Source organism: Centrocercus urophasianus, unplaced genomic scaffold, assembly GCF_019232065.1.
Source record: "Centrocercus urophasianus isolate 14NV4802_14NV808 unplaced genomic scaffold, USGS_Curo_1.0 seq_12, whole genome shotgun sequence".
Lineage (NCBI taxonomy): Eukaryota > Metazoa > Chordata > Aves > Galliformes > Phasianidae > Centrocercus > Centrocercus urophasianus.
The window spans coordinates 31,036,235-31,053,475 of record NW_024884364.1 but is presented as its reverse complement, the minus strand read 5'-3'; positions in this window follow the sequence as shown (position 1 = coordinate 31,053,475).

Below are 17,241 nucleotides of genomic sequence, written 5' to 3'. Positions count from 1 at the left end.
ATAGCTATAGCCACCTCTATGCTGTGCCTCTGTGGTCTCAAAACCACTCACCATCTATTCAGTCTTACCTGTGTACCTGGAATGAGGTCAGAGTTGTGGGGCAGAATCTAACTCATGTTCTGATGACCAGGTGGTAATAAAGGCCTTTATCCATGAGCAGTGAAGAAATACATAGCGTAACTTATAGGAAGCACAAGTTTAGGAAAATTGCTACCATTTCTCAAAGTGAATTATCCCCACCATTTAACATGAGTGTGAGATACATACTGGAAATGTAAGAGCACAAAAGATCAGCCAAAAGACCAATACGTATGAACATGCCATAAATTAGTGATTCTGGTGTGAAAGCACTTCATGTTTCACCTCCCTAAATAGGTTTAAGCCTGAGACATACTGTGAAAAACTCTTCAAAACGCATGTTATATGATGTCAAGTCCTCAGCTCATTTATCAAAAATGGAATTATTCTATTTGAGCACAGAGGACAAGCTGATCACATACAGAATAAATAAGAGCATATTACTTCAGGTTATCAGGCAGACTGGCTCTTCAGCTCACTTTGGTCTTCTGCTAGGTTATACACTGGCTATATGAGAGAAGACAGTTCTCTGGTGTATATAACACCTTCATCTATGCAGGTTATTTGATTTTCATGCCCAGAACATGTCCCCAGGACCACTGCAGATGCAGTGTGAACAGAAGCATTGTAGAACACAGCCAGTAGCTGGTGGTCTCAGAGAAGGTCTAGAAACTGTGGACTGCTATTATGTCTCCTTATTAAATTCATGTGCATTAATTCCCCAATTAGGCTGGTACTTTACTCTGCCAGGTTAATAGGACACCTGAAATATATCACTCATGACAGGAAAAATACATAGAAAATGCTAACAGTCTTGGACTCTAACTTTGTAATGAGCAAAGATCTTTACACAGGGTAAGGAAGATGTCTTGGATAAACAGAAACCTTACGTTCCTAAAGGAATTTCTCACAGTTAATATATGGGAAAGCTAGAGAAAAACAACAAAAACAGAAACAAAGCCAACCAACCAAATATTAAAATTAAAAACAAACAAACAAACAAACAAACAAACAAAAACAACAGAAATCTTTCACAACTTTACAACAAGAAAATGTTAGTTAATTCTGTGTACCTGGGGGGAGGGGGGGTGAGGCAGGGGAAGGGGGAAAAGGAAAAACATACAAACCCTGCATACCTTTTCCATGAGATAATGTCCCCATCTTGCATGGTTTTCAGTATGCAGGAAGCATCTGACAACTGCCAGATACTCCCTCTGAGTCTACAAGTCATACAAGTCCCTGAATCTACTTCCACTCAGGGCTCACATAGCTTATATACATAGTTATCTGTGTCACAGATCACTTGTGCCCAGCAAAAAGTGCCATCCTGCAATGTAGCTGCCTTGGAAGAAAACATGTTGTGAAAAACGAATTTCAACTGAAATGCTTGAGGGGAAAAAAGGGGATAATATGTTCAGGACTATGTAGCAAAGTAGCAGCTATGGTCTTTTGTAAGTGGTTTGGTCTGGTTGTGACTCTATCAGCAGTTTAGAAACTGTCTTTGGTTGCATCTTCATTGAAAGCTGCCTTCATTTGTGGTGCACTCTGTGTACCCTGGCACCCTGAGGAGCTCCTGACTGGCGCATGCTAGAGCTTTCTCCCTGCTCTGCACCCAGTCATTGACACCACCACTCCCTTCCTTTACCACGCATATCCAGCAGGTTCCTAAGTTTTCTTGCTCCAAAAATCATCTTCAAGTGTGCCAAATGCACTGCTTAAGATCCTTTCCCACCAGGTCTGTCAATGCATCTTCATTTACACTACTTCCTCCTCCTTCCTTCCCCACTGCAACCATCCAAATGATGACACCTCCCTTTACAATTTGGGAAGTGCACTAGTAAAATAAACACACTCAGTTTGGGCAGCAACATTTCTGAGGTCCTCACAGCACTCTCATGCTGTGGGGTGAAGGGCTGTTTGTCACCTGCTGACTCACCCAGAGGCAGTAAAATAATGTTGTTCTCCATGTTCACTTGCACTATGGGCTGTGGCCATTTGCAGTGAACTCTGAATCAGGGTGAGAATGTTGTCGGCCCACTGCACATTGTAACCTGTAAACTCTTTTATAAGAAATCTCTCCACAGTCACCTGCCAAGTTACAGGGATAATCAGCAATTCATCATTTGCAGCAGCCCTATATATCTCTAGCCCATCTAACAGTTTCCATTTTGCTCTGTTTTATTAATCCCTGAGAGCCCAAGAAGAATTTGTCTTGGATCCCTTCCCAACTAAGAATGCTGGCTGCCAAGAGGATCTCCTCACATATGGGCCTCCAGTCCCCTTACACTCACACATGCATGTTCCCACATGTCCGATGAATCAAAATCTTAGAAAAGAGTGGGTGGATTCTGTTGAGGTTACTGTACTCAGCTACAATTGTTGAAATTAGAATTACAGATTTATTTTAAAAGCACCTACAGCTGAATTTAAATCTGATTTCCCCTGGCAACAAATCTAATGATTTTGGGTTTTTTTTTCCCTCACTAAGCTATAGGTTTCTTAATACTCAGCAAACATGAGATTGGTTGCCAGGTAAACTGCTTTCTCACTTCCAGCTTTCCATCTGCATCACAATCTCACAGCCCTGAGGCAGCAGCAGGGCATAGGGTTACATTCTTCGGTCTGTTCCTTTTCGGGCACTTTGAACCACTCAGAAACAATAATCCCGTGTTTCAGTGACCCAAAACTACAGTACAGGTTATTTATTTCATGGCATTATCTAAGCTGCTGATACATTCCTGCACATAAATGTGTAATTCTCTTCTGTCAGAGAAGCAAATTGCATAAGAGGACTGTACCTTGCAAGTAGGTGTTCATTCAATGTGGCATCCACAGTACTTATGGACTGTGGTCTGTGAGGCTGTTAGGCAAGCTCTGATGCCTAAGTAAGCCTGAACTTTGTATCACAGCATGGATTTTTGCACAGCAGTTGGTAAATATCCCTTTTTTTTGCATAATAAAACCTGTTTCACATTGGATGTTGGTAAGTCTCAATTTCTAGTATTGGAATTTGTTTTTGTTTGTTTTGGTTTTTTGTTTTTGTTTTTGTTTTTCAAAGTATTTCAATATTTTTTCCTATTTTCACTGCTTTAGTCCAGGACTAATACTTAATTATTCTACAATTAGTCCATACCTCACACACACACAAAATTCATAATTAATCCATTTAGTCTTGGTGAACAAAGTTTTGTAGTGTGCAGCTAAAAAGCTGAGTAGGTTTGAATGACTTTTTAGGGAAATTTCAGTACGAAATATTTTCTCTACAAAATCTGTTATATTCAAGCTTGAGAGCAAAAGGAAATGGTTTCCTTACACCACAAGAATTTTTGAGTTTTCAAAAGTTCTGTCTGTCCTATGTCAAGAAACAGTGCAGAAATACGAAACCTACTATAGAATTAAAAAAAAAAAAAAAAACACCTCAAGTCATATTCTATATCTTCTGAGTTCCTAGAATGTTTGCTTGTACTTCATTCCATTGCCTTTTGGTTTGGTTTTCTTTTTTGTGTGAGTGTTTTTTTGGAGTTACTAAAAAAATTTTGGAAAAAATCATCTGGATGTTCTGTCCCTTAGATCCCCTGAAAAATAAAGGTATTTTTTGGGATCAATTATCCAAATAATGTGTTGACAGATCTTGACAGTTTTGAAAGTTTTTCAAAAGATTACATCCACCATATTTTTTGCTACCGTGTCTGCTTGCAGATGAGATTGGAGATTTTGGGGAAAAAAGAAAAAAAACACCCACCAAAGTAAATGAAAATGGAAAAGAAAACAAGAATTTTTACAGTGAGTTGCTGACAAGTTCTATTTAAGATATCCAAAACACAACATCTGATTCCATTCTGTAGTGCTTCACATCAACATTCTGAAGCCAAGCTTGCCAATTTCTACAGAATGCTATGAAGACCACCTTTCTGTGAAAGGCAGTTAATTATGAAACGTATAGGAAATGGACTAAAAATGAGGAAAATACAGGATACAAAAGCCTGAGCCAGTAGAATATAACTCTGCCGGTTGAAATTACTTCAAAAATATGTCAGGAAAGTATGTTTGTTTCAGCAGCCTTTATGGTAGGCCAGTAATAATGTTTCACAGAGCCAGGCTGAATCTAGCACAAATACAGATCATATTCTCAGTCTAATTTGAGGAAAGGCGCTTTGTTGCTCATACCTGATCCAGCTGAAATTGAGACAGCCAAGCTGGTTCACCGTCCAGCATAAAGAGCCACCTGGAATGGCTCTTTCGGGACGAGACAGTCAGAATGTCAGGAAGCACTGTATGTACTCTCTCTCATTACAGAGCATGTGATTTTAATTAAATTCATCTAGTGTCACAGTACAATGTCAGATCCCAAGTTGAAAATTCGGAAATTCTGGTCTAATGATCAAACATGAAAATGAATTCACAAGTCATATACCTAACATTGCAGCACAGAAAAAAAAAAAAAAAAAAAAAAAAAAGCCACTCAGAGCAAATGGCTCACAAAAAATATTCCCTTGGCCCCTTGGTAATGAAGAGGGAGTGAAGGCTGTAAAAATGTTCTTTCCTCTTCTAATTCCTAGAATGTGAAATGACAATGGAAGTTTTTTGCTGTCATGACCCTGGCAGATTCAAAAATAAAGCCTGTGTGTTTCCCATGGGAAAGAATATAGTTTCCAGTCAGATCATATGATCACTGTGAGCACAAGCATGGTGTCAGAAAAACAAATTCAAGTAAAATGCAGTGTGAAAAAAAAAAACAGTAGTCAGAAGAAAAGCCTGTCTAAAGAGGAAATGTGCTTTTGAAAACAAGACGCCTTCTGCTAGCTAGCTGCATGGTGGTACTGGCAGCTGATCTCCTTCCTCTCATCACAGGAGCAGGCTAAATGTGATGCAGGAGGAAATGGGAACCAGAGGAGCTGACAGCTGTCCTCAAGCCCTTGCAACCTGAAGTGTAAGAAACTGTCCACTAAACACGATTCAAAAATTCCAACGATGCATAAGAAAGGATTTTTATGTCTGGAGCACTTGTAGGGGAGCAAACCTGGAGCAGAGAGAAAATATGGAGGTTAGCAAAGTCCTATGGCTGTGACATTGTCATCTGATCTGAGAAAATACATGACACGTGCCTATGAGAACAGGGGGCAGAGTTAGAGCCATTTGAGCATTTCCTGGTAAATCAGTGGCATGATGGGATATACCTTTTTGATGGATCCTACGTCTAAAACATGGCAACATGTCATTATGTCTTTTGTAATTAATAGCTAGGGTTTTGATAGAGTGCTTTGGATATTTCTCATGTAAATTCAATAATTAAGTAGATAAAGAGGCTTATGAGGAAAAAAAGTTTTGCTAAAAACTGCTAGGAATTCTCCATAATTTCCTCCAAATCAAAGTTTATGCTATTCTGAGGTCTTCTGCTAATTTTTTCCTTTCTTCCAAACGTTTTTGAACTTTTCACACGAGATCACCCTCAGTTGATAGCACTGGGCATCCAAAGAGTGCATCTGGGCTTGTAGAAGAATTACATTATTCCTTGTTGAAGAAGAAATTTATCACAGAATCATTAAGGTTGGAAAAGGCTGCTAAGGTCATGTAGTCCAACCATCATGGTCATCTGTGACACATATTTGTTGGACAGTGGCTTTCATCAGGTTAGGCTTGACTCTGTCACTCTGAGGCATATTTGGTGCCATCAAAACTCTGAACACCCTCAAGTCTGGTATACAGTGTCTTTTGTCACTTCTCAAAGCATTTATGCCTGCACAGTATGTTTTCAGCATGCAACTACCATAGCATTAAAACGCTATTCTGGAAAGCTAAATCAAAATCCTGCCATTGTTCCTGCCATTTTGAGCTGAAAAATGATGTTGGTTCCTCATGTGCTCGGCGTGAAGCCCAGAAGAGAACTGGTGTGAGAAGTACACAGTATATCTGTGGCCAATCCACTCCGCAATGTACAGAAGCTACTCTGCAGCATTTAGCTACTAGTTCAAGCACTGCTCCCTGGAGCAGGGAAGCAGAGGTAGTTTCAGGAGATGGGAACTGAGTGAACATGCTTGATATCTGTGTTTACAGTACAAGAACAAATAAGCCAAGGAATGCATTAACCACAGAGTTGCAACACAGTCTGATAACTATCGAATGCTGTAAATGACAATGCTGTCCATAAGAGAATACAAGCCAAGTAGCAGGTCATTTTCAGGTGCTCTGTTGTGACTGAATAACGAAAACTAAATTCTTCATTGCATGCATTTTGTGGTTAAGATTTAGCCTTAAGTTTTGCCATCCTCATTCTATATACAGAATAAATTCATGAACAGAACAAGTCATGTTAATCAACTTTCAAATAAAATATAATCTGAGTAAGAGTTAAATGAGACTATCAACTCATAAGCTCACAAAATAAACTATTATACAGTGTGTCATCAAGTAGTTATCTCAGTGGCCACTGAAACAGAGCAACTGAGGGACACTTTTGCTAATGAAGTGAGCTGTAATTTCCCCTTAGCATCTCTGTGTTAATTTATTAAGAAGTTCCCAGGAGATATGTTCCCTTGAGCACATGTGAACTAGAAGTTTTGCCTCCTGGAGTAAATGCCAGAGGGTAAAGGTGGTGGGGCTTGACTAATCTGACCAAGCAACGGTACAAACGTTTAGCTCTCTAGGGATTAATTTTTCCTGTCTATGGTCTGCTTTAATTTCTTTAAGCACAATACAAAAAATACAGCAAATATGTATTAACTGCTGCAGTGATAGTAGGACCAAGCAGGAGAATTTGCAGATTGTCTGTGACAAGTGAACACAGCACCATGTTTCATGAAAACTGATTTGGACACTTGCCTGACTCAGCAAAGAAGCTGTCTTTATAATTTGTGTTTCACCTAAATTTTATGTCTCCTAGTTTTATTTCCAACAGGTTGGCTTTCAATTGATTTTTTTTTTTTTTCCACTCTGTCCAAATTTCATTTCCCTTGAAATAATTTTTTTAAATTAGAATTTCTATTTATCAGTTGTCAAGTACAAAACTCAATTTGATTCAGCCTGAAATCTAGTTGTGATACAGAACAAAGCTGAAGGATTGAATCAATAGCAAAAGTTGACCTGTTGTTCTTCAACTCACATTAAAAAAAGATTAAACCTTCCAGTTCAGTGAAAGTGAAGCTGATGTTTGGGCAATGAAAGAAAAGCCAGTAAGGTATACCATTTTTAAAATAAATTGTTAAGAGACTAAATCCCACCAAAAAAAAAAAAAAAAAAGAGAATCCAAGCACATGACATACTCCATTTGTAGTTCCTGTCAAGGAAAAGAGGATGGTGAGCAGCAGCAAATGTTTTGAATATGCTTCCAATTATTAGCCAAACTCTACATATTTGGCCTCGGTCTCAATATGCCTCTTTATACAACTCACCTTTGGCTCCATAACTACGACCAAATGCAAATGCAATTGTATGCAATCACTGAGATCTATACTCCCAAAACATCAGTCTCACTGAAATCTATAGTAAAGTTTTGTGGCTACTGTTCATTTCTGGAATGTTGGCAAAGTAGATTAAGAGGATCAATAGACAGATGTCTTATTTGCTTCCATATTAGTCTGTCTCTTTCACTCAGAAATGCAAAGATGCATTGATTGTAATACAACTGAAACCATGCACAGCCCTTATATGTTTTTGTTCCATAAAATCACTTAGGAGAAAAAGATGAGCAATTGCAGCTTAGCCTTATATGATACCACTTCTCTCATTGGAAGAGAGTGGCTCTTCTTGCTTGAAAGAAGATCAGCTATGCAATTTCAGCTTATTACATTTAAGAAGTAGTTGTTATAAGCATTTGAGTGCATATTTTGGAATGCAGTACTTGGCAGCAGATGGGAGGTGCAATTGGGAATGATTAGAAGCATTTGAAAGCTAATTGTTCTTAGAAAATCACTGTGGATTGTAACAGCAAATGGGAAATAGTGGAGAGGGGAGAGGAAGGGTCTATATGCAGCCTTCAAAATTGTTATAGTGACTATGTTTTATATGAACAAGTTCTTCATTTAAATACAAATGAAAAATATTTGTGATTGGACTAATTAATTAAAATCTTATTTGGGTCTTCCTGAAATTGTAAATACAGAAGCAAGAATTTTTCTACAAGAGGAAAATGTATGGGCAATTGATGGACTCAAAAAGCATTGCATAGGGCGATGTCTGAAATTCATTGTGTCATAAGGAGAAAAAAGGAGAAAAAAAACTGGAAAACAGAGAAGAAACAGTAAAACTAGGTGGTGGACAAGGGTATTATGTTAGATGAATTGCTGCATGTAAAATACATCTATGACAGGTGAAGCTAAACTACAAGAAGAGCTAAGAGTGATATTGGCCAGACTTTTTTGATAAAGTAAATGCAGAATGCAGCAGCCTGTAAAATCCATTCAGAGTAAGATTGATTTAAACCAGTTTTGATCATTGGAAAGATGACTGTGGATGTTGAATCAGGACCCAGAATACCAGCATGGTAATTTGAGATATGAGCTGAGACAGTACTTGAAACATATATTGCAGGAAAGAGCAAGCACAACTGATATAATCTCTGCACAGTGCGCTTCAAAATGGGTTTTTGGACTGGTGAAGTGGGAGTACCTCTTCAGGTTGTTGTTATTTTGTCCAGGATAGAGTTTGCTACAACGAAGACATTGTGGCCCTGGAACGTGTCCAGAGAAGGGCAACGAAATTGGGGAGTGGTCTGAAGCACAAATCTTACAAGGAGTGGTTGAAGGAGTTGGGATTGGTTAGTCTGGGGAAGAGGAGGCTCAGAGGAGACCTCACTGCACTCTACAACTTCCTGAAGGGAGGTTATGATAAGGAGGGTTTTGGCCTCTTCTCTCAGGCAACAAACAGGACCTGAGTTGTACCAGAGGAGGTTTAGGTTAGACATAAGGAAAATCTTTTTCTCTCAGAGAGTGGTCAGGCACTGGAATGGCTGCCCAGGGAGGTGGTGGAGTCGCCGTCCCCGGCAGTGTTCAAGAGGCGTCTGGATGAGGAGCTGTGTGACATGGTTTAGTGCTTGTGGTAGCAGGAATAATGGGAGGACAGCTGGACTAGATGATCTTGTAGTTCCTTTCCAACCTTGTGATTCTATGATTCTATAATTTTCTTCCTATTGGCTCAGTTTTGGATTTAGGATAATAATGCTGATAACTGTTGATAACACCATTATTTTAGTTGTCGCTGAGGAGTGCTTAGAGCCAAGGACATTTCAGCTTCTCACACTGTCTGGCCAGCAAGGAGCTGGCCAAGTGCACAGGGAGCTGGGAGGGAACAGAACCAGGACAGCTGACTCTGTCCCACGTGGATATTCCATAACACGTGGCATCGTGCTGAACAACAAAACTGGGGGAGCTGGCCAGGGAAGTGAACATTGCTTGTGGTCCTACCCCCACTGTGGAGGGGTGTGAGCTATGTGGTGCTGAGCTGCCTGCCAGATTAAACCCCAACACAGGTGCACAGCATTGCCAGCACGCCTGCCTGCAGTCATCAGTGAGAATCCAGAGAGCAGAACAAATGATGTCACTGTGAAAACAAAGTATTCAGCAATGATATCACCATCTTCTGAAGATGGATGAATTCCATTGCTTTGGAAAAAAGCAGAAATGCTGTGTATATTTTAAAATGAAAACTGGCAGAAGGGTTACATTTTATTTGACACGGAAAACCTTCAGTGGGAAATATTTTACACAAGCTCCCTTGATAGGCAGGCAAGGTGTTAGGGCCTCCAGAATTAATGAGTTCAGGGGGAGATAATGCACTGTGAGAGACACTGATGTCAAATAAGGAAAAGAGAAGTGAGCTTAGCAGAAGAGCGCATTCACTTTTCAGATAATTAACTCACAATCTGTCTGGTACCTCCATTCTTAAAAATACAAATTGCTGTACTTCTTACTGTTAAAATTTGTTTTTCTCTTTTAAGAGAGGAACCTTGTTGAACAATGGTGGAAGTGAGGTTAAACAAAAGGCATGGTGAATAATATTCACTGAAGCTCAAAGGAAACAGAAACCTCAAGACTGTAGTTAAATGAAATGGTTATATTACAACAAAAGAGAAGCTAGCTATCCAGTACGCCTGTGCAGTGTGTGTGGGCACTATGTTTGGTTTGTGCCCTTACCGTGTCATGACTGACCCTTCCAATTTGCTAAGAAAGTGGTATGTATGTCCAGACATTGTAATAAACTCCATACAGAAAGACTCTGATGGAACTGAAGGGTAGGGTTCATTCTAAACGAGAGTTGCCTGGCTCTTACTGTATCAGCTATTTTTGCAAAATATTATTTCCCTTTGCTACAGTTTGCAGAAACAGTTGGTGGCAAATACTGAAAGTAAATTGGGCTAACATTTATTCATTTATTAAAATGGTGTAGTTGCATTTTATGTCACTTTAATAAGAAAATCCTAAAGCAGCAGAAAGTTGCATAGAACATTAATTTTTCTAAGGTATGATATAACGCTGTCTTTGTTGCATAAAGCTTAAATTAGAAGCATGGAAAAAAAAAATGATCATTGCTAAGCATAATGAGAGAGCTGACGCTTTCCCAGTACCTCTCATATTTTCCAATACTGTTGCCTGTTGATTTACATGTCTGTTAGCAATTTGTGTTACTTCATCCCATCTACTATTTCTCAGTTACTTTTTTCTCTTCCATGCTCATAGTATGACATCACTTTTAACCTTTGATACGGTTATATCAGCCACTAAATTGGTAGCAACACCTCACATCCTGCTGCCTGTGCCTTCTTAGACGTAAGAACAGTGAAAATTAACTAAATCTGCATTAGAAAGGGGAGTGAGGGAAATACTGGGGTTGCAATATTGTTTCTTGTATGTAAGGAAATAATAGAACTGTGGCTTTCTGTGTTACCCTCATTAAGACTTTCTGCGCATATGCATGATGACAAGTACCTAGTCACTCCTTTCTCCATGAGAATCTTATCTCTTTTTGTGCACAAAATTCATAATAACTACCCAGTGAATTGCCCTAAAATTTCCTGTTACTGCTGTAATTCAGTCTGTGCTGCAAATCTGATTTACAGCCCTCCTTACAAACTCAGCACTGAAGATTGAAGTGTTACTTTTCTTATTGGTCTATGCAGCTCATAAGAGTTATATGGCAGACTCTCCAGTATGAAAAAATAAAAAAGTCTTCAGAATTCTCCAGTACAATAAGAGTACAATAAGTTCTCCAGTCCTTCACACCTGGACAGATAGAACAAATCTTCTGGAGGGAATTGTTTCTCTGCACTGAAAGAGAAGGAGTTTACATGATAAGTATAACTTGAAATAGCATAAAACCAGCTAAGATTTATTCATATGAAGATTATTGCTCTATTTCTGTGATTGAGGTAGAGAGAAGCAGCAATTCTCCAAGGCAGTACACAACCTTTTGTAAAAAAAATCTCTCTCTCTCCAGATCGTCTCTATCCTTATTTAGTGTGCAGCTCTCCGTTTCTTTTAGTGAGGTGTCTCTTCTACAAAGGTGTCCTTTGCTCTTCACAGCCCTCCGTCATCAATGGTCAGGATCACTGATGGATTAGGAACTGATTCTCCCACTGTGTCTGCTCACATTATGCACTGCCAAAATCCTAGAACTCTGAAGTAAGTCAAATGCATGCTAAGATATGAAATTTGAGTTCCCAGAAAGCTGCAACACCAGTAATACCTCAGGATGCCAATCACTGAGACAGCCCTACAGCTCTGCCAAAGCATTTCCTTTCATCTGCAGCCCCAGTAAAGGATTTAAACCACCTGCTTTAAATCCACATACTTAACTTTGTAATTTAGAGGAGCGTGACACTTAGCTGCTGTCACAAATTAATTTCAAGCTTTTGCATGAAGTGGTCCTGGAACAACTGCAAGGGTAGGATTAAAGGTAGCATTTCCACTAGCAACAGCTGATGTGGTGCCTGCTCACTGCCTGTGCCCCACACAGTCAAAGGGCAGGGGAGGGAGAAGGAGGGAGAGTAGCTAAACCTGGCATCCTAGATCACTGAATATAGCTGTTGTCTGTAAGACAAGGATGACAGATTTCTACCTTATGTCCATCTTGACAATAAAAAGTGAGGTTATACTTTTTGTCAGAGTATAAGAACATATTTTTTCATATCCTATGTCAGCATTTGAGCTATTCAGTTGATTGACAAGTCTAACATTTCTATATGTTGTGACTTACTTGCTCAGGTAGAGCATTACAAATGCAGTCTCAAGTTAGTATCATTTGCTTACTGTGTGAAACACACTATTGTGCGACTCAGTAAAAATCGTAGCTACCTCTTAAGGTTTGTAAGACAGAAGGGTAACTACAGAGTAGACATTATACTTGTACTTTACACAACAGCAAATGTCATCCCATAAACATTAGCTGACTTGCCTTCAGTGTTCAAAATTGTCTTTTTCTGACGTTATCTACATCATCTACAAAGAGTACAAACACTACATCTCCTTGACTCAAAACACTAATGAACTAGCAGCAGACTTGCTCCTTATTATAATCCAGAACTCCTCTCTTTGCTATCCTAATCCTGATTTTAAATTAAGACCAAAGTCAGATGACATAGTCCTTTCAGATTACCATTTTAATGTAAAAATGTGTTATTTTTCTGTTCCCATTTTTGTAAATGGTGCTTTTTGGAGGATATCCATTGTAGAAGATTGAAAAAAATGTGAATTGTTAACATTCATATGAAGTAAGTGCTAGGACAATAAAAAATGGTGAAAATGCTGTATTTGTTTTGTCCATTTAAAACTCAAGAATGTTATAGAGGGCATGATGGTATAAAAGTGTTTACAGAGTAGGAAAGGTTTCAGAAACAAACGGGAGAAAATATAACAACTCAGGTTGCAGCTGAGGTCTCATTCAATAGCCTACTCAAAAGCACCTTAGAAAAACAATGACTTCGTTGATTTCAATGGGAAGAGGAAGAGATATAGCCAGACAAAGGTCCAGTTCATACCAGTGAACAGTCTAAGCTGAACGAAAAATCTGACAAGTTGATATAAAATCTTGCTGATATACACTGCAATTAAATTACATTTGGAGATCTGATTAATCATACATACTTGCTGGAGATGCATTACCATGCCATACACACTGTTGATCACCAAAAGTATATCATATCCCAATTCCATGATACTTATCTACATTTGGCATAGGTATACAGAAAATTATCTCTGGTCCAAATTGTCTGCATTTCAGAGTATTCGCTTTTCTTACTTCCATCCTGAGCAATTAGGGAATGCAGCCCATTAAACTCAGAATAAGAAAACTGAGATATGCAAATACATGAAATGCTATAATCCTTCTCCAGCCTTTATATAATTTGGCCATTTTACAGCAACCATCAGAGCACTGCAGTACATGCTTATGTTTAAATTCATATATGCTTATCTTTAAGCATATTATTCACTTCAATGCATCTGTTTGCATGTCCTGTCATCCCTGTGTTTATATTGCATTGGCCAATAAAAGTAGATTTAAGCCACAGAAAGAGAGAAGGGATTGAAGATTTTGTCGTAATCCCACATCCACCCAGCATGCTAGAAACATAAATTCCTCTCAAGCCCAGTGGTGAAAACATAAAATCTGTCTTCCTGACATGTTGAGCAGTACTTTACCTACTGACTCCTGTGGCAGGACATCATTACTGCATCTTTGCAAGCTGTATTTAGAGAACAAAAGAGTTCATCTTTGAAAATCAGACTACACTGGTTGTCAAGAGTGCTTTTTGTACCTGAAGGAGGCATGGTATGAGTTTACACACAGTTTCCGAGATTTTCTCTCAAGTAATCATGGATGTGTGAACGTCAGTTTAACCTTTGCTGGCATTTGGATTTTTAGTTCACAGGGATTTAATTGTTTACTTCACAGGCACTGCTTACAGAATGGGTGAAACCCTGAGGTAACACATTAAATCCTTAACTTGAAGCACAAGCAGTTTGGTAGGAACAGGTCTACACAGATACACATGGACAGGCAAAGTTCATTGGTTATACAGGTGATTGTCCAGGGCTTGAGTGCAACTATGCAGGATGTTCTTTTCATCCCTCTGTTGTTTTCCTTGCAGGGAAAGAAAGAAAAAAAAAGAAAAAGGCCTAAATCAATGGAAACAGAAAAATCCATCTTTGTTGCACAGTCTAAGAAACAAGGGAAGCACCTCATGTAAATCTGAAAGACTAAAGATATATTTCTTGCCCTTTGGAAGAGAAGGAAGGAGAACTGTTCCTTCCTCCCCTACTCTCTCCTACCTTCACCTCTGAGGGTTACAGCATGTTTACAGTACATAGGTTCTGCAAGGATCAGTTAGCTAATATTTATACAATATCTTGCTCACACCATGTAAGTATTACCATTATATGAAAAAGCTTACTGCAAATGTTACCCACAGCAAATGGGATAAACCAAAAAATTCAAGATGGGATATGAGTCATAAGCCTATAATGATAGCCCTATAGATTTTGCTGCTCTCAAATACAAGCATCAGATATCAGAACAAGATTAATAATTGTATTCCTGTTCTTAGGAAGACAGAAATGCAAAGTGGCGCCTGTGTACAAGTAAAGTGGACACAAGAGTCAGCACTGCCACAGATATCCCTAAAAAAATCCAGTCATTAAGACTTTGCAGTCAGTTTCCACTAAGCAAAAACAATTCACAGCATTAAAACAAATGTTACATAAACAAACAAATGTTGAGATTTTTTTAAGATATAATTATAGGTTGTTCACAAACACAGTCAGACTTTGCTAGAGGATACTGGCTGAGAATATAAAATATGTTGCTTATTTGCATAAAGAGCCATTTTTAGTTTGAATTTATAATCCATTCAAGTCAATGACAGCTGCCAATTTTAGAAACAGTCCAGTCAGACTACCAAACAAATGAATAAGCATTGGCTTGCCTGGAATTTCAAATAACAATCAAGAGCTCAAATACGTAAGCAATACTATAGGTTAACAATTTAATATGCATCTGCTGCTCTATACTGCAGGCAGAAAAGGTAATTTGTGTTAACTTAGTTATCTTTCATTGAAGAAGCTGAGCTTGCATAAATTGCATCCTGTTTTACACTGTAAATATAAAGCACACATGAACTGCCATCATGTATCAGCTGTTATACAAAGATTTGTTACCCTGTGATAACATCTTTTTTTTTTTTTTTTTAACATCCTCAGTGAGTACAGCACGTATGAATTTAATTTGGTGCAAAATCTCTCTTACCTCTGTTCACTTACACTTCTTTTTTAACAGATACAAAATATTTCTATAGAATACATAAACATAAAAGTGAGTTTTGAAGGATAGTGATTAGGTCTACAAAGTAGCAGTCACAATCTAACACCTGTATCAAATATTGTGCCAGGTGTATTGTTATAATTCACAACAGTGAAAGAAAGATGATCTTTGTGGACATTTATGGATAACCTGTGTTGTTCGGTGTCCCCACTTGGAAGAAAAACATTAAAAATAAGAAACAAATTTCAGTACTTTGTTTACTAACAATGTCTATTCCTGGAGAATGGCAAGGAGCCCTTTAACTTTTCCAATGTGGAACAACTTGAGTGACATTTTATTACTCAACAATATGACTTTTCTTTTACAGTTTGTGACTGTAATGAGAGTCTGTCTCCTGTTGTCTTGAACAGCATACAACAAGAAATGTAGTAACTTCTGCTATTCAGGTAGTCCACCAACACTCTCAGATCTTCTACAAGCATTTTAGAATCTATTGTACTGACAATGACCATTTAGTGACTCGCTGCTTACTGTGTAGGAACATGAGAAAGAAGGATAAGTATATGTATAAATGCATACATAAATTTGTAACAGGCACATTTGCCCATTCCCATCACTCTGTCTTAATTTTAAATGCTCTCAAAATTCCAGAACTTTGTGTAATTGGAGGAAAAAGTAAACTGGCCTCTTTCCAGTCATCTCACAAACTCAGATGATAGATACAATTTTTTTAACCTTTAAATGTCTTCTAGAAAAAAATACTTTCGAAGTGTAGCTCTGCAGCATTTGTCTAACACATGGTGGAGAAAGTAAAGACCACTTTTTAGAAATATAGAATCATAGAATTGTTAGAGTTAGAAGGGACTCTTAAAGGTCACCTGGTCCAACTTCCCCACAGTGAACAGGGACACTTACAGCTCGCTCCATCAGGTGCTCAGAGCCCCATCCAGCCTGACCTTGAACATCTCCAGGGGCAGAGCATCCACCGCCCCCATGGGTAACCTTCTGCAGTGTCTCGCTACCCTTATTAAAAAACCTTCTTCTTTGTATCCAGTTTATATCCATATCTCCCCTCTTTTAGTTTGAAATCACTGTCCCTTTTCCTATCACAACAGACTCTGCTGAAGACTCTGTCCCTTTCTTTCTTACAGCTCCCCTTTAGGTACAGGGAGGCCACTCTCATGTCTCCCCAGAGCCTTCCTTTCTCCAGGCTGAACAGCCCCAGCTTTCTCAGCCTGTCCTTGTAGGAAAGGTGTTTCATCCCTGGGATCCTTTTGGTGGACCTAAAAAAGATAGTTGATTGGATAACCAGGCAAAGCATCAGTTGACAGGACTTCTCAGTGCTAAGCTAAGCCCCAGATTTAGGCTTTCGTTTGCACTTCAAAACAAACATGCAAAATGAAGTCCTTTTATAGCACTATTTTGATAAGTCTTTTTTTTTCTGAACAGTCACGTTGTTAGAATGGCACTTAAAAGAAACTAAAGCTAGTAATCTAACAATAGCTAAATTCATAAAGGTCGTTGAATTACCAACTTCACAAGTCACCATAAGTCGCCAGCAGTACTGTACGTATTATCTAAAGACAACGTTTGATAAAGGATTTTATTTTGACAGTGAAACATCCTTCTTTGTTGATTGACTAGGTGGTGTTTTGCTTGTGAAATGTTAATCCAGAGCACATTGCCTTCTTCCGGCTCACACTGTGATGAATGAGCTAAATTAAGTAAGCAAGGGTGCCACTGATCAGTTTTTGTCCATGGACTGGTTATTTTTGGAAGAGATTTGGAAGAAATCCTTTCTCCACTCATCTAATCCTATCCACCAAGGTCACCTTGTTTTCCTAAGAACACCCAAAGATGGAAAAAATAAAATAAAATAAAATAAAATAAAATAAAATAAAATAAAATAAAATAAAA